Here is a 25,814-nt window from a genome sequence, read left to right as displayed (position 1 = left end):
CTGCTCTATTAATGCAATTTTGAAATTTAAAACTAAGCGAGCGGAAATTCATAGGATCAATTAGGGTTTTGCCACTTCCTGTGACTTATTAATAGTGAGTGTCGGCATTCAGAAAGCAGTCCACTAGGTACCAGCTACTATTGGTGGCTGTAGATACTGAATGTCGCGACTAATTACAATTTGCTCAGGTTTTCGACTTTTTTTGCGCAAAGGTTTCGATAGTTGATTAAACGTAACTCAGGCCTTCTAAATTCAATGACGTTCCCTTTTTTGTCAGATTGGCTCCGGTTTTCGAGATGACGGTAGTTGAAAATTTTCCTTGGGCCGACATGTGAACTTAACAAAAACAAAAAAAAAGAAGGAACATTAAAATCTATTTGAAATTCATTTTTTGCCTGAAAATTTAAAGGTTCAGATTTGTAGTCAGTTAAAAGTGTGATTAATAGCCAACAAGAGTCAGATTAGCAGTCACGGATGGTCACCGTCGTAGTTACTAATAGTCAGATCAGCAATCAGTAGTCACTAAAAATCTGATTAATAGTCACTAATGCAATTAAAATAATAATTAAGATGTAACTTTCTTTTAAAAGCTTTAAAAGAAATTCTGAATGCACTTTAAAGTTTATCAGCGGGGCTACGAGACTACTTTGATAATGACAATGATAATAATTTCAAAAACTATGAAAAATTGATAACGAAATATAACTGGAAGGAACTGCATCGAAAAATAAACATCTAATTATTCACTTAAAGTATCAACATAGCCAGTAATACACACGAATAAATAGATATGAAAACTGTGATAAATTTTTTAGTGATAACCTAATTCTGTGTGACATACAAAGATCCACACGAACGGCTGTTGTGTTGACGAAACTGCATGCAATCTGAAATCTGTATCTTGCCCTATTATTCGTCTTAATCTTACCCGATTTGTTTTTGTATGTTCTGTAGCAGTTTCGGTTCCACTTTCCATCAGAAATTACCAACACAATGACGAAAATGTATTCATTAGGTTTTGGTGATTGATGAACTGTTGTTTTCGCTAGCCATCGCCTACATAGAGTAGAAGCAGCCATGGAGAATGTCTTCAGAAGAATGACAAAAAATGCACAAAGTGTCAAAATAATCGTCTTTTGTAAACAAAAATACAACTTAAGATTAGATACATGTAAACAAGAAGATAGTAGAAAAGAAAATAAAGAGAAAAAGTTGTTTGTAAACAGCAAAAATCGTATTCTGTTAAATTCACTGAAAGCCAGTAATGTTATCGCGATATACTCAAGCCTTCTCTATTCTCTCAAGAGTACTATTGTAAACAATGCGGGGTTTTTAGAATAGAGTGTTTATTGAAGAAAGAAGTGCTTTTGACGATCAGTGCTTTACGCCGTATATAGTATTTACATCTTCATCCCACAACATTATGGAACACTATACAGCACCCGCCGGAACCGAATACATTGGGGCGTGGTTACCATTCGGTAGTACTCGGTAGTACTCGGTTCCGAAATCCCAGGCATGAAACATTAAACGATAAAAAGAAGACCGAGTGTATTTCTGGCATGAGAGAGCTCGCCAAAAAACGCTCTGCTGTTCGAGTCGGCCTAAAATTTTAGAAATAGGGCAAAAACATTTAGAAGCACCTCAAAAATCGGAGGAGAAGTTAGGTCAAACAACTAAACAATGGGTGTAAGCAACGGTTATGCATATATACTCGTAAGTGTATTGTTATGGACACAGTAACAGTCTGGCGTTATATAGAATAATGGTTAATAGTAGTAAAGGGTTAAGATATGGCCCTTTAGCACTGCGACCATATTGATCTATTGTGCACCCTATGCTGTCTATTGTGTGTTAAGTATGTTTATGAATTGTATCAGCTCCTTCTGAGGGAGTGATTGAAGGTCTTCATCTATAAGCATGAACTTGTTTAAAAACTTTTTCCTTCTATGCGTCAACCCCGGACATTCGATGATGAGATGTTCTATAGATTTCTCATCTTCGCAGCAAAATCTGCAGGTGCTGATGTTAGTTATGCCTAATTTATGTGTTTGTTGCAGGTGAAGTGACCCTTGAGGGCGCCTGTGAGAGTGCGGATGCTCTTATTGTTTAACGTGAGGGCCATGTTACAATAGATCTTTTAACATTGAAACTTGGGAACTTTTTGGAGTGTCTAAGACCTTCTACGTTATTCCAATGCTGATTTATTAGAGTTTTAGTCCAGTATTTTACTTTTTGTTTTGGGCGGTTTTTGTTAAATCCAAACATGGGACTAGGTCCGATGAAATTTACATCTGCCCCTTTTTTGGCTTGAAAGTCTGCCTTTTCGGTGCAGTCATTTCCCTCATGTCCTGGTACCCAAATTAATGAGACATTGTTTTTGAATGCCAAGTTATTTAGTGCCTTGTAGCATTCTAAGAGAGTTTTTGAGCTGTAGGTATAGCTATCTAAAGCTTTTAGAACTGATTGGCTGTCCGAGAGTTTTTTTACCCTTTACTCTCTTGTGGTTTCTACGTTGCATGATGTAATAATATGGAATAAATTAAACCCAGAATAAAAATTTGGAGGGCTACTTTACTGGGGTGTCAGCCCGTGGTCGGAAGAAACCCGAGTCATTCTCGTGTGCCTCTATAGTATGCTGCAGGTCAAAGAGTATAGTAAGATGATCAGCAATCAATTCCTGTTGTGACACTACCGCAGGAATTACCCCTGCAGGTAGTTCCTAGAAGCTTAGCTATCTCCCAGGCGAGTCAGGAGGTTACAAGCCTAATGACTACAATGACGAGCTCCAAGATTAGACACGACTGCAACTACTGGATCGGACACTAAACAGACAGACATTAAACGAAATATATCGGGAGTCTCTTACAACCTTTCTAAGCTCCCGATCTCGAATATCGTCATCGGAGTCCCACCACCACCCATTGCAGACAAAGTGCTTCAACTGTCTCGTAAGATCCGCGTAAGCCAACCTGCTCCAGATATTGTAGCAGGTTGAACTCCTATAACTTCCTCTGGACCCAAACTGTCGAAAAAGCACGTTTGCTGGGTCTACTTGGGTAGATGAGTTAGACGGTGACTACACCGCACTGGCAAGGCCTAGTGAACTTTTACAACAACAACGATACTACTTACCTTGCGATACTAAAAACTATGCTGTGCCAAAATAAAGCTTGTTGGCGATACGTTTTTAAAATCTTCCACAAAAAAAAAAAAAACCAAAAAGATAAAATAATAAACGGAATCATGCTCTGTAAAACGCTTATTTTTGATATATTTGATTTACTAGCACACCCGGCCCGCTTCGCTGGGCACACTAAAATAGAATAGATATGGTTTAGAACAGAAAAGATATGGTTTTCATATTATTTCTTTATTCTTTATTCAAGCGCTTTGGCATAAACAATATTTTTTGTTTTTCTATTTGTTTTTGAGTAAATATAATATATAAATTGAAAATCAGGAAAAAAGAAGATTGTTTGTGAATTTCAAATCAACGCAAATGAATAACTAAGAAAAAATCGTCTTTTTTCCTGATCATCCATGAATTTTTCGTTTCAATTTATATGTTTTATTAAGCATTGGAGCTTTTTTAACCATTATCCATTTATATTTTTCAAAAAAAAAAAAAAAACGAAAAAATTTTTTTTCCACGAACACATAATTTCATTTGAACATTCGAGCTTCACATTAAATTCTCAAATTTCGTAAGAAATTTTTCAATGTTCCAAAATCCAATCCAAAAAAATTCACAAAGAATTTTTACACTTTGCATTTACGTCTTCTTATGGCATCCAAATCAAAAAGAAATATTGACACATTGTAACTCACACTGTCAATTTGACAGTTCAGTTCCGCCCCAAGCGTTAAAAAAGTAAACGACATTATGGCTGGTTCAAAAGAACGCTGTACCCGTTGCCAGTGTTCCGAATTACAACCAAACTTTACGAAACCCATTTTCAATACTTACTTAACAATGTGTGTAACTTTGGTTTAATTCGGTGCAAAGACACAGCGGGTCCACGTTTTGGCATATATTTCGAGACCCTAGTCATCAATAGGTATGAAAATTACCCCGTATTAAAGCACTTATCAACAGCTTTCATTTGATACCCATATTGTACATACACAACCAAAGGTTACCCGGGTCCACGTTTTGACCTATATCTCGAGACCCCAGTCACGGAGCGGCATGAAAAATACTCTGTACTAAAGCATTCACCAACAGCTTCAATTTGATATCTATATTGTACAAACACACTCTAGGGTCCACGTTTTGGTCTCTATTTCGAGACCCTAGTCACGGAGCGGCATGAAAAATACTCTAAACTAAAGCATTAACTAACAGCTTTCATTTGATACCCATATTGTACATACACATCCGAAAGTTACCCGGGTCCACGTTTTGACCTATATCTCGAGCCCTATCTACCAATAGGTATCCAAACTATACGGAAACCATCTTCAATACCTACTTAACAATGTGTGTAAGTTTGGTTTAATTCGGTTCGAAGGCACGGCGGGTCCACGTTGTGGCATATATTTCGAGACCCCAGTCATCAATAGGTATGAAAATTACCCCGTATTAAAGCACTTATCAACAGCTTTCATTTGATAACCATATTGTACATACACAACCAAAGGTTACCGGGGTCCACGTTTTGACCTATATCTCGAGACCCCAGTCACGGAGCGGCATAAAAAATACTCTGTACTAAAGCATTCACCAACAGCTTCAATTTGATATCCATATTGTACAAACACATTCTAGGGTCCACGTTTTGGTCTCTATCTCGAGACCCTAGTCACGGAGCGGCATGAACAATACTCTGAACTAAAGGATTCTCCAACAGCTTCCATTTGATACCCATATTGTACATACACATCCGAAGGTTACCTGGGTCCACGTTTTGACCTACATATATCTCAAACCCTATCCACCAATAGGTACCCTATATTACTTCTATCACCTCCAAAAACATGTGTACAAAGTTTCGTAATAATCGGTTAAGTAGTTTTGGCGTGAAAGCGTAACAAACAAACTTACATTCACATTTATAATATTAGTAGGGATTAAAGATTAACTTAAAATCATTGCAGAACAGGAGAATAATTTATCTTTGTCTTTCATTTTTGATTTGATCCGTTTTCCGATTTTCTTTAATACTCCGGCCAGAGCTCTTTTTAGTTCGGAGTTTTTCTATGTTGGTCTCTTAAAATCTCTTTGTACTCGAAATGCTCTTATTATTAGAGGCCTAATTGAGTTTAATAAAATCCCTGAATCATTTTTTTTAAATTTTTTAATGCCTATTAACTTTAAAATATGTCCACTAAGCTCGTAAGAATCTATTACATTCATTGGCTTAATAAATAAAACAAAACCACAACGAAGTAAGAACCGCAAGAAAATTTGCTAGTTGGCTGTCAAATTCGCCACTTTCTGTGATAAAATATCCGATGTTAATTCCTAAAGCCTGCGAACTTGTTAGCTGTAGCTGCGATACTTTTTTAAGCGGGTCTATAGAAAACTATATATTTGAAACTTATTGACGAACCGCTTTCCGGGTATAGACATACGTCGCTTGTAGCTGAACAAAATGCGTCCCACTAACTAATTGTTTCTTTAATTAAAACAAAAAAGATGAAATCCACTGGGATCTCAGTCCGGACATGTAAGATGCACTGTCTATTTCTGTGAACCCCGTAGCTTTGAATGCATCCCCCACAACCTGTTCATTATGAGCGGGTGTCTGTTCTTTGCTGAAATTCACAAATCAATATTTTACCATTTATATGAAGGTGCATACTCCTCAAGACCCGATGACCGTTCTTTAAAAATTTATTTCGACGCAGTTCCTTTTTTAACAAGGTATTTAATCCCAGTATAGATATATATATTTTCCTATAGCTTCTAGGTGGATCACAGAGCCTCACTAAACAAAATGCAATTTCATTTATTTAGAGCTATGTATTTAATGGGACTCCAGAAATGGGCTGTTTTTTTCGCTTCAGCTTCAACTTGTCGCCTCCACGTGTTGGGTGGTCTTCCGCTTCTGCGACTCCCTTGGGGGTTCCAGTCTAGTGCAGTTCTTGTGATGCCATCTTGGGTTTTACTCAACTCCATCTTCACTTATGACGCTGAATTTCTATGTGCACGATTAGCAAGAAAGAATTTAGTCCCAGTGCGGTACTAGAAATTGCAAGAATTTTCAGATTCCGTTGACATAGTGGTATTACTTGTTTCCAAGAAAATTTTTAATGCACCAATTGTGGGTGTACTAAAAATTAGTCACACATTAGTGTTATCAGTGGTGAGATGATGAGATAGCGCTAAGCACCCCTTAGATCGAAGTATTATTATTAGTTTGTTGTTGTTCTCTTGCTGGGAATGTTGCAGTCCTTGACCGGATATAAATGCGGGTCGCTACGGTAACGTAGAACCAACTGCCGTGGGTACGATAGTATTACTAGTCTCCCTCGTAATCCAACAACTTTCCAGATTTAAAATTTATGATAACCTAAGTACAGCCAGGAGCTCTGAATTCTCAGCAAACACCTCTGAAACCACAGTAAAAAGTCAAATTTCGAGTCTTATCTATTTATGTATTATTGGGTATGTGTGAACAGAGCATAAGGAAGCTGGTAAATGGAAATTTCATTAAGTTAACGAACAAACAAATTAAACGATTAATCTAAATTTAAGCTGTTCAACTTAAATAAATATCACATAATTATATTTTGCACAAACAACCACTCTGGGCGATTTTAAGAAAAAAAAAAAAATAAATTGCTTTGGATTGATCCGAAAAAAAAAAAAATTAAAAAGTATATTTAAAATGCCTAATAAAAGGTAAACTAATTACCGCGACTTGACTCGGCTGCCGGTTGGCGGATGTCGGTGATCTACACACCAACTTACCGGACACAGTTAATCAGCACCAATGGAATAATCTTACCAACAACAACCTTAGCTACAATACGCTTTCACTTAATTATACACCCAATTTTTTAGTAGTAGAGGCAATGCTAGCTGGCGTCCAAAATAAGTAAAAAAACACATAAGCAACTTAGCTACTTTTTTATTAACAAATTAAAGGAACTTAATGACTCATTTACTTTCTAAAATATGTGGAAAAAACACTCGTAATTGTTCATTATAAAGTCATCAAGTATTATATACGCACATATATATGTATTTATGATGTATGTATGTAGGTATGTATGCACATAAGTTTGTACTAGTTTTAATTACAACCTGATTATTGCATGCTGCTGTGTAGCTAAAAGCTAAAATTTGTTGAGTGCCTTTCATATGAATGTTGGCACTTGTAGATGCAAATCAGCTTCAATGTCTTTTAAATATTTAATTTGCCACTCGTGCCAAATGTTAGAGTCGCTCATACATAAACAGTTGTACACAAAAGCGATCGTACTTGCTATGTGTTGGGCAAAAATTAAACTAAATTGGGTTAAGTTGGTGTGGCTACATTATAAGAGGCACACGCTTTAGAGTGGTCGAGGGCAGCTCTTCATTGTAATACCAGTGGAACCACTACACTCTTTTTCGATCATATAATTTTCAACGAGTTCAAACGGCCTAAAATTTCCCGCAATACCGCTGTAAACAAGTACCCATAGAAAATCCTCCATCTCACTTTGAACGATCTGTGATTGGCTTACTTTATCTTGGCTCCCAATGCTACGACCCGGCCAATTATACTCTGAACGGAAGAATGGTACATTCGTAGCTGGGAAATGTATCCATTGTTCAGTTTTAACAGGTACTACTCCGAAGTTTCAAAGAGTAACTTGTAGACCTAAAGTCTACGCACCTCGATTTAATCGGAAGACCAGCATCATCCTTAAATCGCTAGCCGGTAGTACCCCGGGCAAAGATAAAGAAATGTTTCTGGCGACATTTAAAGCAATTGGCCGGCCAGTAATAAATTACGCTGCGCCCGTCTGGCGGCCTAGCACTAGTGATTCGCAGTGGACAAAGCTACAGACCTATTAAAATACTGTTATCAGCACAGCCACGGGATGCCTTCTGATGTTTCCTCTACAACACCTTCACAAAGAAGCTTCTGTGCTCGACTACATCGACGAGATCCAGGATCAAACACGACTGCAACTGCTGGGCCAGACAGACATTTGTCGGAAGACTCGCATCATCTTCCTGAACTCGGTGTCTAACCAACAAATATTGCAGACGAAGATCTGCAGCTGCCTCGTGAGGTCCGCGTATCTTTAGCTCAATTACGGTCTGGATATTGTAGAAGGTTAAACGCCAACTTGCAAATGATATTATGAGAATGGAGCTTGTGGTAGTGAGAAAAAGGAATGGAAATGGGGAGTAGTCGTTAGTTCTCATTTGTGGTATGGCCTTGATCTCAGCATCACAGCTTGGTAACTCACATACAGATAGAGCTTGAGTGATAGATGGTTTCTTTTAAGCTTGTTTTTTAATTTTTTTAATGATTTTTTAAATCTTTTATATTTTTTTTAATATTTTATTTTTTTTAATTTTTTATTTTTTTTTAATTTTGATAATTTTTTTATATTTTATTTAAAAAACAATTTTTAGTACTTATTTTTTAATGTTTGTTTAATTTGTTTTTATTATTTTGTAAATTTTTTATATTCATTTTGATTACAAAATTTTTTATGACTTATTTTTTTTTTGTTTTTTGTATTTATTTTATAATATTTATCTGTTCTTTTTTTTTTTTTTTTGTTTCAAATGTTTTTCGAATTTATTTATTTACTTTTTTGTATATATTTTTTCGCATTTATTTATTATTTGTAATATCCAAAGGATTATATTAGCTCTTAGCAGACGTGGCTTAATCTTCTCCTGCCATTTAAAGTTGTTTTGATGTATTAAATAAGCAAAAATAATAAAAACTCTCATTTTAACACAAATCTTCAATTCCAAATTGAGTAGAAATTTCTGTTGTCTGAAAATCAGCCGTTCAGAATTTAACTTCGATTCGCATTGAAATCCACAAACTAACGCGTGAACGCGAAAACGCGTGATTTCCAGCACATGCCCGGGTTTTTAATGTCATCGTCGAAATGAAATGAAAAATCTCTTTTTAGAATTTTTGGTTAAATTTTTATAAAAATTAAATGAATTTCAGTTAATTGAAAATAATTAAAAGTTGTTTATAACACTTTTCTGCGCAACTGTATACGAATTCGCATGTTTTCCGACTAAAATCTGTGTAGCTGTGACAAAACTTATCGCACTCACTCTATTACCTTTATTACTCTATTACCCTCAATTGCATACACTTTTTGATGATGTTTTCTCCATAAAACTCCAAATTGCTTGTGAGTCTGACCGCAGCGATCGAGCCACCCACACGCGGCGGCCATCAGCAGCATCATCGCCAACGGCCGCCATCGCTGGATTGCCACCCACCGCTTGCCGACACCGTTTGTCCTAATTAAATTGTTTATCTTAATGATTTTACTTACCAACTACACACATACACACAAATACATGTTTATTACATCTACATACACTCCGTTTCATAAAAATATCATCAACACAAATACTTTCAACGCAAAAGTTAGGTAAAACATACTTTTAATGGGTTTGTTTTTTTATTGAACTCATTTTCTATGCAGTTTATTAATTTGACTACAAAGACTGATTCAAAAATTTTTTTTTAATTTTTATAACCACATTTAAAATTATTATATAAATATATTAACTATCAATAAATGTGGCTAAAACTAAGTTTCTCAGCAATGTGTTGGCTCTGAAATCTAGAAAACTTTATTGGGCATACTTTTATAGAAGTATGGGTTTATCTTTACCGTCGCCTACTGCGTCGTGACCCCTCCTCTAATTCTGGGGAGACACCCTTCCCGAAACTACTTTCTATATTACTTCAGGAGGACCCAGATGGATGCCGTCCATAAAGAACCAATTCTATTCACTCACGTCTGGGCCCACCATATTTGTAGCCAGCTTTCATGCTATAGGCTCCTCTTCTTCTGTCTCTATCTGTGCGGCTTCGTTTTGTTGCACTGTGTTTAGGCCAATCTTTTTTTCCCGTAGTACGTTCTCAATGTATTTCTTTACCGCGTTCCAGCTGTCCTCGCGTTCGAGCATTTCGCTGATTATGTTGCTCGGTGTGTCGCCAAACTGCTGCCTCAGAGCATTTCTTTCTTTACCTTGCCCCTGCGGTATAGGTATCTCCGGAAGTATCCGTGGGCCGAGAGGAACTGAGTTAAGAAGTAGTTCACTTCTACGGAGTTCCTTTGGACCCATTTGTCAATTGATGTGGAATAAGTTTTGCCGTCCATTCTGACACTCGGTTCAGTGTCCCATCGGCTTTGTCACCGCAGCATGGTTTGGCATCTCCGTTCTGAGAAGCTAGTGATGGCGTGTTTCTTCTTGAAGTCCCACACATCCATTCGTTCCCGGACCATGAGGTCGAGGGGTATCTGCGCGCTGATCACGAAAATTGCTGCACCTGAGACAGTGCGGTAGACTGAGGCAACTCTAAGAGCCGCTGTTCGTTGCACAGCCTCCTGTTAGCTTTGAATTTGGTATTTCAGTTAGTTTTGAATTTGGTATTTTAATAAGTTTTAGAAGTGCTTGTTATTGGCACACTCGTCTCGTACTCGGAACTGGGTTATTCACCCAAAACATTTTTTAAAAATTCAGGAGTTTCATTTTGATGCTATCGAGACCAGCGTGTTTCTTACGATCTTTGCGTTCTTTCTTCTAATTTCATTCTTTTTTCAAAGGTTGAAAAAACTCCGCTGTTTTTTTTGACTAAAAAGTTAATAATCGGGCGTTATCAGGCACACACTTCCCTTACCCGCATCCCATACACATCAATGATAGGTCACCATAGTACCGTTATGAGCAGTAACCGTATATAGCCATCACTTTGCGCAAATCTCTCCAACATCAAGGAAATTCGTCAGAACCAGTCAAGTTAAATTTTTTATTTTATAAAATTCGTACAAAAAAAGTAGAGGCTTATTTTAATAATTAATTAAAACCAATTACTTTATCACCCAACTTTTTTTTCAGCGAAACTCTACGAGCAGCTAACATTCCATTAAACTCGCAGTGGATTTCTGTTCTTGTCAATTAAACTTGCATAACTTTTTACTCCTCTAAAGCCACTTGTTGTTGCAATAGCCGAAAGCATTCTCCGTAATTTTGTGGCAATTATTAGCTTCGTAATTGTTTTTCCTTGTTCACCTGTCATTCGGGAGCATAGGGTCCCGACATGCCTCTCCCATCGTACACGGTTCAGGGCTGTTGTTGGGTTCACGGTTTTGCGCCGTCCCATGTGATCTCAGCATCTGCTCGCTCGAGCAATATTCAGTTTCTCTAAGTATTCTTTGGCTGACCGCGATCCTGCTCCTTTACGGGTTCCAGTCCAGCGCTATTCTCGTGATGCTATCTGGTGATTTTCTAATCGTGTGAACTATCCATCACCACTTTCTGCGTTTTGGGTTGCCATAGAATGAGTTCCTCATCCGTTGTTCTCCACAGCGCGTTGTTGCTGACGGTGCTGGGTTAGAATATTCTACAAATGATGTGGCGGCATTTGTTGACGAAAGATTGTAGCCTCTGTGTGATGTGAGATACTAAGATCATAGGTGATTTTACTTAATTAAGACCTTCTAAATTCACTGGCGCACTCCATTTTGTAAGATCGGCGCCAGTTTTTGGGAGGTCTCTATTTGAATATTTCCCGAGGCTCTTTTAGAAACAACCTAAAACGCCATTAAATATCCCATTTAAGTAAGATCCACTATGTTGTTGTTGTTGTAGCAGTAACTTTGGCCTGTCAGTGTAGTGTAATCACAGTATCCAAGGCTACGCGGGACTCTCGGGGAAGTTGAAGCTCTTCGTCTGCAATGGGTGGTGGCATTCCCGTGTTAGCCCGTTCTACGTTACCGAAATGACTCCGGTTTTTCTCGATCAAGGGCTGCCGCCCAGTAAACTAGCCCTGTCTAGTGTACCGTACTCTACCCCCAATCTAAGATCCACTTTCGAAACCTTTGCTAAAAAAATTTGAAAATTTTGCTCGGCATCGACTATTTTTTATTTGGCCATCTGGCGTAAACGTTTGTAAATGATGATATGGTTGGGAAACATCCTTGGATTTTTTGTAGTTGTTGTAGCAGTTCACTAGGTCTTGCCATTGGGCGCTCGAGAGTTTACGAAGGTGGTAAGAGACCCCCGATGAATATCGTACTTAGACTCCGAACAGAACATGTGAGGGTAGAGGTTTTTCCTGACCGAGGATTGCCGCCCCAGTAAACTAGCCCTGTCTAGTGCGCTGAACCTCATCCGTGTAGTATCATAGGTATAACCATCTGAATATCAAATGAGGAAGCTCTTACTTCTTGTTAATACATTTTTAGCTGGTCTATCTTAAAAAGAAATTTAAACTGTAAATGTAAAAGTAAACAAAGAGGTTGCATACAACTTGAAAGTCACAGATGGTTACTTATGAAACGTAGTGTATGTGCAACTGTATTGCTAGTGGGCTCGCGTGAATGAGAGTTATTCTTTGTGTATATTTGTGTGGTGGTGCCCAATTGTTTGTTTGCTTTTGAAGCGGCAAATAACTTTAAATCATGCAAAGCTCCACAAATACTACACACTCACATACATATGTATATATGTATATAAGTACATACACAACTATACTCTATGTAATAGTAGGTGTATGTGCATATATTTGCACGTTTCTATGCCCCATTGTTACCTTAACTTTGCCTTGCCTTGCGCGCGGCATTTGACCCACTTTACGTTCGACTCATTCATTCACTCGCTAGCTCACAAATCTGACTAATCTTCTCGCTCAGCCCGTACAAAGGTGGGTAGCAGTGACGTGCAAATTAGTTTGAGAATCATATTAAGCTCATGTTCTCTGCCACTCCTCTTCGCTTTACTGAATTGCTGTCCGATGCCTCTGCTGCTGCTGCTGCCGCTGCTACTGCTTTAATATGCCTTAATAATCTCAAATCTTCACAGGCAATCAAGACGTTGCGGAGGTTTCTTTACGTGGATGTGCGTCTCATCACACCTCGCAAAATCCACTTAACGGCGAGGATTCTTTGACGCCAGTGCTGTCATCAAAGCTAATGGAGAATGCAGAGTTTTTGCAAAAGAATAATAAGGAGAAAAATTATAATTTATTCAATATTAAACTTTGAATTATTTGACGAAAAAGTTCGGTGAGAGCTTAAAATCTTTATTGAAATTTACTGAAGGGTGTAAGGTGTAAGGGGTTCGTAATTAAAATTATTTTGCCCCATTAGTTAAACTCGCATATTTGATCCACCGATCAATGTTATAAGGCTCATAATGTTCTATGGCGTCTTCACAAGTACAAGGTGGTGCAAAATTAATCATCCGATTTTTTTTTACCCTTTGCCCTACGATTTAATTTCGAAGAAACATGCGTGCTCAGACTATTCAATTTTGATGCAACTCTGTGCGGGTGTTATCAGAAAATAAAACTAAAATATTATAACGGTTGTTTTTAAGTTTATTAAATTTACTACTACTGCTTTTGAAACATTTAAATATGCGGCGGGCATATCCCGCCAATGTCGAATTTGGCACAGAAAATGTTTGCGGGCGACACTCGTCATTTCCACTTAAGGGGTTAAATAACTTTTTCAGTAAATATAAAAAAAATAGTTTGCGTTTTTAAATACTTTTTATATTAAAAAAAAAATAGTTTTGAGTAACAATAATCCTTATTTTGAGCTTTACGCGCTCCATTGCTTGTCTGTTTGTAGTTCAGAGATGTCAAATATGATTGACGTACGACGCCATTTGCAAAAACTATAAATCTTCCGATAGGGTGATTAATTTTACGCCACCTAGTATTATAAACGTCACCTCAACCAACACGAGATAAGTTGATAGTCTGATAAGTAACGCTACAAAAATTATTTGACCAAAATGGGACGTCACGAGCTCAAAGGCAATACTTAATCGGTTCAGCAAAAACGTCTCTATGTTAGTTGCCTTCATCACAGGCTACTGTCTCCTAGGCCGACATGCGCAATGTTTAAACGTACATATTCTCAACTATTGCCAAACTTGCAAGATTGAGGAGGGGAAATACCTATCAGATATCTTCTCTGTCACTGTCCCGCATGGCATGCCACTAGGTTTAGACACTTTGGTTCATCGTTCATCAGGGATACAGATGGCCTTAGGTATATAAATGTCTGTCAATGGGTTTGCACTTAAAACAAAATGGTTTAACGAGTAGTAGCAGGTGAACTGGATCGGCAACGGTTTTAGTGAGTTGGTTTAAAGGCCGACTGCCACTTTTAACTGCAACTGAACTTATAACTATCAACTCTATAGACTTTAACATCATAGACAGATGAGTAACTATGGAATTGAAAGGAATGAGCTGGTCAGCACGCTAGCCGAAACCGATGCAAGCCAACAATCGGCCATTTGCTTGGTTTATCCTTTATAGGAACAGTCATCTAAGCGACAGTTTAGCTATGTATGTTATACTCTTGATTCCATTGCTTCATTGGTATACATATTCATGCACATATACAGATGCATAAATTATTATATGGTACATTCTGAAATAAAAACGATTTGGGGTTATGCCGCTTAGAGGTTAGCATGCGCCACTTATCCATCTAAGTATGGTATTTACGTGCAGCACTATGTTGCACAAGTTGTAGTGACCTCATAACCTTTCAACCCGATTAAATTTGAATTTAGTATAAAGTAGAGTTTTTATAACAATTGCAAGTGTATTAGTGTGACCTTCGCATGCAATATCGACCAGTGGTCACAACTTAATATTAATTAGTTGCTATATCAACACTTCAATAGCCGCCACAATCAAATCGCCCAGTTTGCAGCAAAATTTATTGATTTTTTAAAAGGATTTAATGGCGTATGTTTTTCCAAAAGGAAGCTTTGAAATGCTGCTACAGCAATGAATTTCAGCTTTAGTATGTATCAGTTACAATTATGAGTGTGAAGCATGGCATACACATATACATACATATGCACGTACATACATACAAAATAGTGTTGCATGAAAAAATTCTTATAAACTTTGTTGAAAATAGTGTCAGTGGGCTGCAGGCGCTTAGGTTGAATGATGGTTAACGGGCTAAATAGCTGTCGGTGTTGTTGCTGTCCCTGCCGTCGACGCCGAGTATGCATTTTGCATACTAATGTCAGCGGCATTCCGCTTTATTGCTTTCTGTTGCTCGCTGTTTTTCACCCGCTCTACAACAAATAATAATAAAAGACTGAAGTTTGCTTTGCTGTGTTTTTTCATGCGATTTGTATTGGTTTTAATTTAGATGAGGCATTTATTTATCGCTTTTTGCAGTTCTGACATGATAATTTGCACGTTTCAATTTTCCTATAGACAAACGATATTGTTTGGTTAATATCTAAAGTAAATTCATTATTTTGTTGGCTTTGTTGATTAACATCGACTACTTTATTTGTACAGCCCTTAGCGCGAAATTCTCCGCTTCTGGTATTACTTTCGAATTTACATCTGACAAATCGCTGAACTTCTGTCAAGTTGAGTGTTTCGCTCAGAACCAGAGTTGCCAGTAGGACATTCCACTATTAGACCGGTTTAGTTGACTTCATAGAATGACATATATTAAGCCGTGAGTAGGAGCCCGCGTATATCATCGAACAAAGACTCCTTTTTGAAATTCTTATACAGTATATTCTGTTTTTATGCGGTATATACGTTCCACAATAAGCAGTATAAAAAAACAGCATAAAAAAGCTACTAGTTCTATGGTAAAACTATAGATACGTTTCAAAAGTGCTAAGAACCGCATAAATCTGAAATAATGTAACAAAATCGCATAAAAAAAGGGTACTCGTTTCATATTATAACAATAGATACGTTCCATAGACCGCATGCATCTGAAATAATTAAATAAAATCGCACAAACTAAAAATTTTATTTTTGAAAATTATATCTTTATTTAAGAAACGTCAGAGTCGAAAAATAAATTTACATCGTCAGAAATATATTAGAATCAGACAATACCCGCATGTTGCGCATTCGTTTAGGATTTGGCGTAAAATCACATCCTTCACTTGAGAAAATGTACACGTCTGATCTGGATGGTGATGCAAGCGGTTCCATACTTGTAGGGTTAGCATTTTTGATGTAATCTGTGATGAGTTTTTGCTTAGCTGGTTTAGAATCTTGTTTATATGTACAATTCCCGATAGGTCGACATGCATTTAAAAAAACCGCATAAAAACAGAATCTACTGTTTTCTAGTTTTATGAATCGGGTTTCATCTTTAAACGCGCCATTTTGTATTTCAATCTAACATTTTTTATAGATTTCGGCGTAATATTTCCTCTTTTAGTCTGGCAATCCTGTTTGCAGCGATCCACCACAAATTAGTGCTAAATGAAAATTCTCATACGACATGACAAATTGCGCTTTAGGTCTGCGCCTATTTTATTTAATGTAAAAACCCAATATTTTGCTTTGCGAAAATATGGCTAATGACTGTGTAAACTAGAAATACAAATATTACAAAGTATAAAATACTCGGAAGGGAGTGCTTAAACTTCTCGCATTGAAATGTTATATACCTACATACAAAGTCACGAAATTATCGTAAAATATCGCTACTCCTGCGGTTTTGGGGAGCTCACACATACATTTACATATTAGGGTGCCTCCAAAAAGAAAGTTGCAGTTTTGCCATCGGAATTATAAAATTTATTATATTTTACAACTGCCGCCGAAATATTTTGGTAAAATATTAAGATTTATTTGTCTGTCTATCTATTCTTTCCTATCTCTTTTTCTGATACTTTTCTCCTTCCCTCCTTGACTATCTACCCCCTTTCCAGAGTTTTAAATGCAATGGGCTTTTTAGCCTGAGTATTTTAGGAGACATCAAATCCCCTGGGGCTCCTTGGATCGACCTTTTCAAATTTCAAAGATTTGTGTGGGTTGATTTGAAAATACCTAAATAAAATTAGGTTTAATAAAAATTTAAAACTTTTTAATAGGTCTATGAATAAGTTCGTGCGGTTTTTTTCGAAATTTGAATTTCGGATCATTCCCATGGCTTTTAAACGTTTGGAAATGGTTGATTGATCAACTCCCAAAGTTTTTGCAACCTCTTCTTGCGTTTGAGCCGGATCTTGATCGAGCAATTCCTCCAATTCGGTATCCATGAACTTTGGCGGCGCGGCCAAAATCACCACTTTTAAAGCGTGCAAACCACTTCTGGCACGTTCGCTCAGCTAGAGCATGCTCACCATAAACTTCCACCAAGATACGATGACTTTCGGCTGCTTTTTTCTTCATATTAAAGAATTCCCCGCAAAAACACATTATTTGGCACGAAATTCGACATTTTCAAGTGTGGTAAAAATATTGTTGTTTACGCTTCAAATAAAAAACTTATACTGACGTTTGTGCCTTACGACAGTAGCTCTCCAATGAATGTTTGGAAATGTGGATCGATGGAATAATAATCAAGTTACGCCATCTGTTGTAAAACCGCACGAACTTATCCATAGACTTTCTATCCATAGACATTACTTCAATAAAAACACCGTAGATAATAAAAATGTGAAAAATTGTATCAACAGACTGAAAATAATGAAAGCGAAAACAACTTTTGGACGTGCTGAAGGGTTAATTTTCCAAGAACTGGCTTAAAACTCTCGTTGATTTTTGATATTTCTTTTTCCATTGTTTTCGCTTTACTATACTAAAGTTCAATCTGCTAAGAAACTGCGTACACATTTTTTTTAATTCTGATTAAAAATTTTCATATTTTAAGGAACATTTTTCGAATTTTTATAAAACTTGTACAACGTTTTAAAGTTTTATTTACACGGTGAAGTCCAAAATAAACAAGACTGGCGTCATAAAAATGTTCTTAGTGGCGCCATCTTTTTAATGAGTTAGTGCGTTGGAAGTTACTTCGCTAGCTGACTTCCAGTCAAAGCTTGGTGAAGTTATTGCGTCTAAAGTGTCAGTATGTTTGTGTCATCGGTACAAAAATGAGTTTCGAACAAAGAGCTAAAATCAAATTTTGTTTTAAAATCGGTAAAACGTTTACTGAAACATTTGAATTGATGAAAAAGTTTATAGCGATTATTGTCTATCTCATGCCAGAGTTCATGAGTAGTTTACGCGTTTCAGAGATGGTTGGGAGGACATAAATCACAATGAACATACGAGTCGCCCAAAATCAGTAATCACCGAAGCCTCCATCGAAATTGTTTTTTCAGTTTATCTAAAATGAACAAAAATCATCGTTGAATTTTATGGAATCGGAGTTGAATATCTCCAAAACTTCGATTTATTGCATTTTAACTGATCATTTGGGTGTACGAAAGGTCTGTGCACGTTTCATTCCGCACAAGTTAACTGAGGAAAAAAAATTGCTCAGAATTCAACATTCGAAAGACCTCAAGAGGCGAAAAAAGAAAAGAACTTCCTTCCTAAATCGTGGTTATTCCAACATAAACATGAAACTAAGCGTCAAAGTGCCGAATGGAAGGCTCCAGACCAACCACCACGCAAAAAATCGCGTTTGGATTCCAAGGGAATTCTTCGCAAGGAGTTCATGCCAACGGGCCAACCGTCGTCAATGCAATTTTCTATCTTGGCGTTTTGATGCATTTGTTGCATCGCATTCATCGAATTCGCCCTGAATACCGCGAAGGAGGTAGCTGTCGCTTATTGCATGATAATGCACTATCTCATCGATCCACTCTTGTGACTGATTTTTTGACTAGAAATTGCATTTTAACCATCAATCACTCGCCGAATTTGCCTGATAGGGCTCCCTGTGACCTCTACCTATTCGGAAAATTGCAGTGGGCCATGAAAGGAAAACGTTTTGCGTCCGTAGAGGCCATTCAAACGGCTTGTACCGACATCCTGAAGGACATTCCGGATTCCGTTCAATGACCTGAAACACTTTAGAAATGCTTTTACATCACGCAAAACGTGTATCAAGGCCGGAGGGGCCTATTTTGAATAAATAAACTCGAAGTTATCAGAACAAAGCTGCTGTCGTTTCTATTTCAGCTCAGTCTTGTTTATTTTGGACTTCACGGTGTATATATTTTTATACAAAAAAGATGAATAAATAATAGCCAAACTTATTTAAAATGTTAGGGTGCAATATTTTTTTCGCAGGCTGTAGACATTAAAATAAGAGTTCAGCTGAAATTCATCTGCACAACGGAAACTAAAGTATGTATATATTGTATATTTTTAAAATTAAGAATATTTTTGTAGCCAACTTTCTTACTGATCATTATTATAGGAAATACTCCACATTTTTTTTGGATTTGAATTTAACTAAAAATCACTGGCAAAATTATCCGATCTAGAATAGGTTAAAATGGCGACTACATTTTCATTGTACCACTTTTCATTTCATTGCCTCAGTCTTTAAATTTAAAGCGATTTTAGAGATATCTAAAATAGTTTTAATAATTAACACAAATTCTTTAAGGTCCCCCATAGATTAAGCAAAAACGGTATGCTTTGAGACCATAAAAGTTTTAGTTGTCACTGGAACCAAGCACACATGTTTTCTCTCGCTCATCTCTAATGATATGCCACGAACGATCGCAACCGATGAACTGATACCACTGACCTTAGCGCGTTCGGGGGTGTCTCACATGCAAACACATGCACACATGCATAGCATTTATTTGGATACTTAAATAAACGATGCGCAGCTGTATGAGATGCATTGTTCGCCGAAAGCTGCGAACATAATTGCAACAAAAAGTGATTCACGCACATACTCACTCACTCGTATTTATTCGCTATTACGCATGCATTTTGTGTTTGATGTGAAAATTTGCGCTAAATAACTAATTAAATATTTTGCGATTGAAATGATGTTCAACAAAATTATGTCTGATTATGGAGCGTGAAGCTGAGTGAAAAAATAATGATAATAAATAAATAATTCATATAAGGTTCGAGTAATATATTTGTATGTGGGTGTTGAGGCCTTTGTCCAGTCGTGACAAAAAGCACACGCACCACTCGTAGCGATCGTACACAATTCCTCCATGTACGCATACCATATATGGGTATGTATGAGTATGTAAGTATGTATGTACATATGTAGGGGAGATCGGGGGGTCGTGAGACACGGGGGGTCATGAGACACGCTCACAGCCCTGAACTGAAGAGCGCGGCATCTGTCTGGTATCTGCGTAACTTCTTGCTAGCTTTCAATCATAATATTTACATGACAAATATTTTGTTCATGCAGGTTATTTGTGTGTCCTCATACCGCGACTCCACTTGTGTGATTGAAAGTTTTGCTGATAATCGTTTTTGTTGTTTCTTACACTTTGTTGAACAAGCTAATTATAAAAGTGCATGCATCAAAACCTTCCTTGGTGAGTAGCCTTTTGACCCACAACAAGAGTTTTGCGTAAATATTAAATGCATCCATAAAACAGTGGCCACATTGAAAATAAAGCAATTGGGGGGTCGTGAGACAGCGTATTCGGGGGGTCATGAGACATGCTATTTCCGTAATCTAGGAACATTTAATAGTATTCTACAGCCGTATCTCGCATTTCTGTGTTACTTTTGTATTATCTGCAAAGGTGTAATGCCCAAAAAATTAAACCGAAACAATTCGATTCACTGTAATACTTGCGATAGACCTGTTCACTTGAAATGTGCAAATTTAACAGCCGGCTATTACACCTGCATCCATTGTGAATCTGATTAATCTAATATTTTCTTTTTCGGATATTCATTGACTTGATTGATTAGGTATATTATTCATATTGTTCATATCAATTATATTGTAGAAGCCAATATATGCCTTTTTAACGATTGAAATAAAAAATTTTTATAAAATCAGGCCGTTTTCTTTCTGATGAAATTTGTGTCTCACAACCCCCCGAACATGCGAAAATCCGAAAAAAATGATTTTTGAGCAGGCAGGCAAAACTTAGAGATTTTTCTATAATTTTAAGAAATTAATCTTTTGTCAAAGTGTTGTTATACTTAATCACAATTAAAAAATTTTAATGTGCAGAAAAATGGATAGGTTATATTATGTTTATGGTCAAAAAACAAAACCCGTCTCATAACCCCCCGATCTCCCCTACATATCGCGCATATTTCTTATAAATGTCGCAACTCAAAAATCGATTCTTTTACAGTTTCACTATTCATACTGCACGTCTGTGCTGCTAAGCAGATAAGCAATAAATAGATTTGCTTATGTTTGTAAATTTCTGCCAAAATAGTTGTATCTCCCCATGCTTTACTAAGTGACAGCGTGTTGAAATCTTTCTTTTACGTTTTCTAGTAAACAAGCAATTTTGAGTTATGCCCCTTTTGATGTCAGTGTGTGATATGTGCGATTATTAGTTTTGTTTGCTTCCTTGCTTTTTCAGGAATTCACAGTGACTCAGTTTGCTCATATTAAATGTTTCGGTAACTGATTAAAAATTGCCAAAAAAAAAAAAAAAGAGGTAATTCCTTCAGTATGCAGCCCGCAAAAAAAATATAAAACCTCAACAATCTGACTATTTACTTATTTCATTTTTTGGATCGGGGTTAGTGTAATACGGCAGGGCAATTTTAGGCAAAGTATAATAATTTGTTTAATAAAACTTGGTGGATATGTTAAAAAGTGGTTCATGAACTACCTTTAAAACTTCCAATATTCCGGAAATAATATTATAGTTTTGCAATTATTTGCCTTCACAGTGCCTTGGGGAACTTCATTATAGTTTGGCACATTTAATATATTTTTTTCTAAACTTCACATAAATTCATAAAATATACAGTAATACGCGTGCTTTTACTTATTTTTATACTTACATATATTCGAAATATTTCTATGAAAATTAAATGCAAATGCATTTGTCAATATCAATACTATCCAATTTTAAAAGAGAATAAGTCTCGATTTACACAGGGAAACATTTTGTTCATGGGAGACGAATAGACGGGGAAGAGAGGGGGATTTTTTTGTTTCCCGTACTGGCAACGGGCTTTGAGCTTCTTATTTGTATTATCAAACTAAAAGAAGTAAACGCCAAAGCAGCCAATGTTACCGAAAACAATTTTTTCCGTGTGACCGCGGATGAAATATCAAAAGCGAATTTCCAGTGTGTTCCTTCCTGATGTTTCGGTGTGTAAATCGGGACTAACAATTCATTTTAATTGAAAACAATATAGTGTTGCCGGATGCCCGGAAATGAAAATAAAAATAAGAACAAAAATGAAGTATTTCCGTTCAGTATTGATCGTTCCTTCATACTACACATATGTATATGACGTTTTAATTTTTGGTTTAATGGTTTTAATGTGGAAAGGAGTTCTATGTAAAACACTACGAGGACCCCTTGTAAAGCTTATCGAAGCAAACCAGATATTCAAACATCCTTCCAATGAACGTCTCTGCATACGAACTTCGTTCTTGTTTGAGGTATCTGGCAACATCAACTTTTCGCTAAATTACACCACTAACTAGAAATAACGTAAAAACTATAAGCCTCCGGAGGGTGCAGTTTTCAGTGGGGGATACACTCCTCTATACCCCTTTATATCTTTTTTCGAAGAGTGTTGCATTGTACTGAATATTTCCCAGTTACGTTTTTTGAGGCCCTCGCCTCATTTGAAGATGAAATGGTGGCTTTTGGGTGATCCTTTAACCTGTTAAGTGATTATGTCGTATATATGCGTCAAAAGTTCATTTTTTAGTTAATGTCGTATATGTGCGTCATGCCGAAAAAGGAAATTGCATTTGCTCTGAAATTTAAAGTTAAGCAAAAAACGAAAATTTCCCTGTCATTTTGACATTATAAAGTAAGCATGAACACTGAATTTCCTGATAATCGATATCATAATCGGTCAGCCAACGCGCACGGTGAATACAATATTTGGCTGAAAACCGGTTTTGCATCGACAGTGCTCGCTTGAAATTAATTCAGCACAGTAAATCGAGCTGTCTAAGAAAAACTAATCGCTTAACAGGTTAAAAGCGTGTAAACCGGGAATGAAAAAAGATTTTTTATTTTCGCTTTCCGTATTTTAATTTTAATTTTTTTTTATTTTAATTTCAGTACTAACATTTTTTTAGCCATACGAGGTTCATTAAAAAAGTTGTAAGCCTTCAAAAATGGTCTTCCAAAAAAATGTATGTCGCTGGTGACACGGATTACGGGACTCACAGGTGTCTGAAACAAAAAGGTCGTTACCGTGTGAACTACGCTCTTAAAAAAAATTGACAAAACGTTCATAGATGAAAAACCGTTTTTTCACCTTTTTTTTTTTACTTTAAAGGTCCGAAAAAAATTCTGCAATTTTTTTTTTCTGAATAATCGTAGTTCACACGATAACGACATAAATTTTATGTCATTTCAATTTTATTTCATCACAATCGGTTCAGTAGAACCGGCTATATCTGTGCCCATTGTCCATGTGAAGATCATTTTTTGAGGGCTGACAACTTTTTGAACGAACTTCGTATGACCAAAATAAAATTTTTATTTTTTAACAATGGATCAAAAAATAAAATATTCAAAACAAAAATAAAAAATCTGTTTTCGTTTCCGTTTTACACGCTTTTAAAGAAACACCGTTTCAAATGAGGCGAGGGCCTTAATAGCCCATTACGTTTTAATACAATAAAGATCAAATTTAAAGTGGCTCAAAATTATTGCTGATTTTTGATAATTTCTTTCCAGACGGTGTTGCGTATTTCCACTTTAAAAAAAAATTCCGGATTTGTTATATGGAGCAAATACGCAATACCATCAGGGCGAAAAATTATAAAAAAATCAATGGAATTTTCTAGTAACTTCAAACTCGCACGATGAGCTTTTGAGATGCAAACATAACTCTTTTTTTTCTAGTTTGAGTTGAAAAGGGTTCCCCTCACGCGCCCATGCAGCTTCCATTTTTTTTGTTCAAATTAATAAACAGAACAACACTTTTTTTGTGCTCTTCAAAGCCCAATGTACATAACTATAAACTTAATTTTCAATTATTTCATAATTTTCCTGCTAAAACACCTTAATGGATGGATGCTCTTGAAAATGTTTAAATGTCAAATAGCCAAAATTGATTCTACGAGCGAATTTCTGTCGTGAAAAGCCTACTCACAGGAGCAAATCCCGATTTGATGGAGCAACACGGCCTCTACCATACCTTTGAAAATATTACACAAGGGCGAATTTATAATGTTTTACAAACTCATTACGCCAATAATAATAATACTCATTATCACAACTACATTTTCTGAAGAAAACAAAAAAAATTCAAATCACTTTTTCCAAATGAGGCCATTCGTAAGTACGTTTGTCAGATAAGACTACAAAATCAATACACAAATTATCATTTAATTGCAACAATTTACTTAATCAGAAGTAGAGAAGTTGAATAACATTGACCTAAGGTCTTTACAGTTTACAACACAAACCGATGCAGTGGGCCATACGCCATTTTGTTTTTGAAAATGTTTTGTGGCGTCGATTCTTTCCGCACTTGGAGTGAAGGACTTCGATGCCAGAATAACCGCTTAGAGTTTTCAAAACAAACATAAGTACATTATTTTTAGTGTGATATGTACTTGTATACATATGTATGTATGTGTAAATATATGTATGAATGTATGGCAGTAGTTATGTATGCATGCATAGTATATTTATTGGCGTAAGACCATATTTCATTGCCTTACAAAGCGCATTCACTGCCCTAATTTAGTTTTCTAAAGCTTTTAAAACGCTTCATTGATTTAGTCTACCAACCATGGGCCCACCCATCGACTCACATACATAGCTGCACATGAGCACTAAGGTATATACATATATAAAATATAACGTATGCGTCTACAACGAGTATTAAAGGCTCGTGGAAATAGTAGTAGACAAAATTTAACAAAAATAAAAAAAAGAGGGGAAAAATACGAAAACACACAATCAAATTGCCTGTGGCATAGACAAACTCTTTGTTATCATTGCCATTGCCTTTGCCGTCTACGGTGTAGTTAATACGGCTAGGCACAGCCCAGTCCCAGAATCGAGCTCGGACACATTTCACGCGCTCCACCACGCATGCGGTTGCATTTGTGGTTTTATTTGATATTTTTTTTATTTGTTATTTATTTGTTATTTATTTTTATTTTATTTTTATTTGTTATTTATTTTTATTTCATTTTTTTCATTTCTTCTATGAGTCTGTTGTTGTGTCTCTATTGATCTGTGCCCAAGTTTGCGTCTGTGTCTGCGTCTGCGTGTGAATTTGCATTTGCGACCTGCATTTGTTTGTCTTCTCTAAGTGATTGATTAATTTATTTGTTTATCCCTTTCTCTTTACTCTATTATTCTTGGCACCCGCAGCACTTGCACTGTTACTATGTACTATTTCCGAGTACATACACACACTCCCTGCCAAAAAAAACTCGAACCACTTTCAAATGGAAACAACCAGTAGATTTATGTTTTGTGAAATTTTTTTCCTAGGCCAATAAATTCGCTTTTTGTTGCGATACACAAATTGCATGCATTTAAAAATCACCTATGCCCTTTTAAGGATTTTTATTAATTACTTGAATTTTCGAGAGAGAAGAGTCGTAGTGAAATTTTTTCCAAGGAATATATTTAAAGAGTCCATAAACCCTCAAACACAATTTCTAACCAAATATTTTAGGTACTTCTGCAATAAAGGGTCTCAAAGACCCACTATGAGCGGCACTATTACGCTAAAATGTTAAGCGAAAAAATTGCTCATGAAATTGTATGTCATATG

At 36.4% G+C, this 25,814-nt stretch overlaps 1 protein-coding gene across 1 annotated transcript in view; it reads left to right on the top strand.

Annotated features, from left to right (window-relative positions):
* LOC129238766 (protein pellino) overlaps positions 1–25,814 on the top strand; it is a 136,012-nt gene that overhangs the window by 25,444 nt on the left and 84,754 nt on the right. The window lies entirely within an intron of this gene.

Source organism: Anastrepha obliqua, chromosome 1 (genome assembly GCF_027943255.1).
Source record: "Anastrepha obliqua isolate idAnaObli1 chromosome 1, idAnaObli1_1.0, whole genome shotgun sequence".
Classification (NCBI taxonomy): Eukaryota; Metazoa; Arthropoda; class Insecta; order Diptera; family Tephritidae; genus Anastrepha; species Anastrepha obliqua.
The sequence above is the reverse complement of the archived record's forward strand: the minus strand, read 5'-3'. Positions and strand labels throughout refer to the sequence as shown.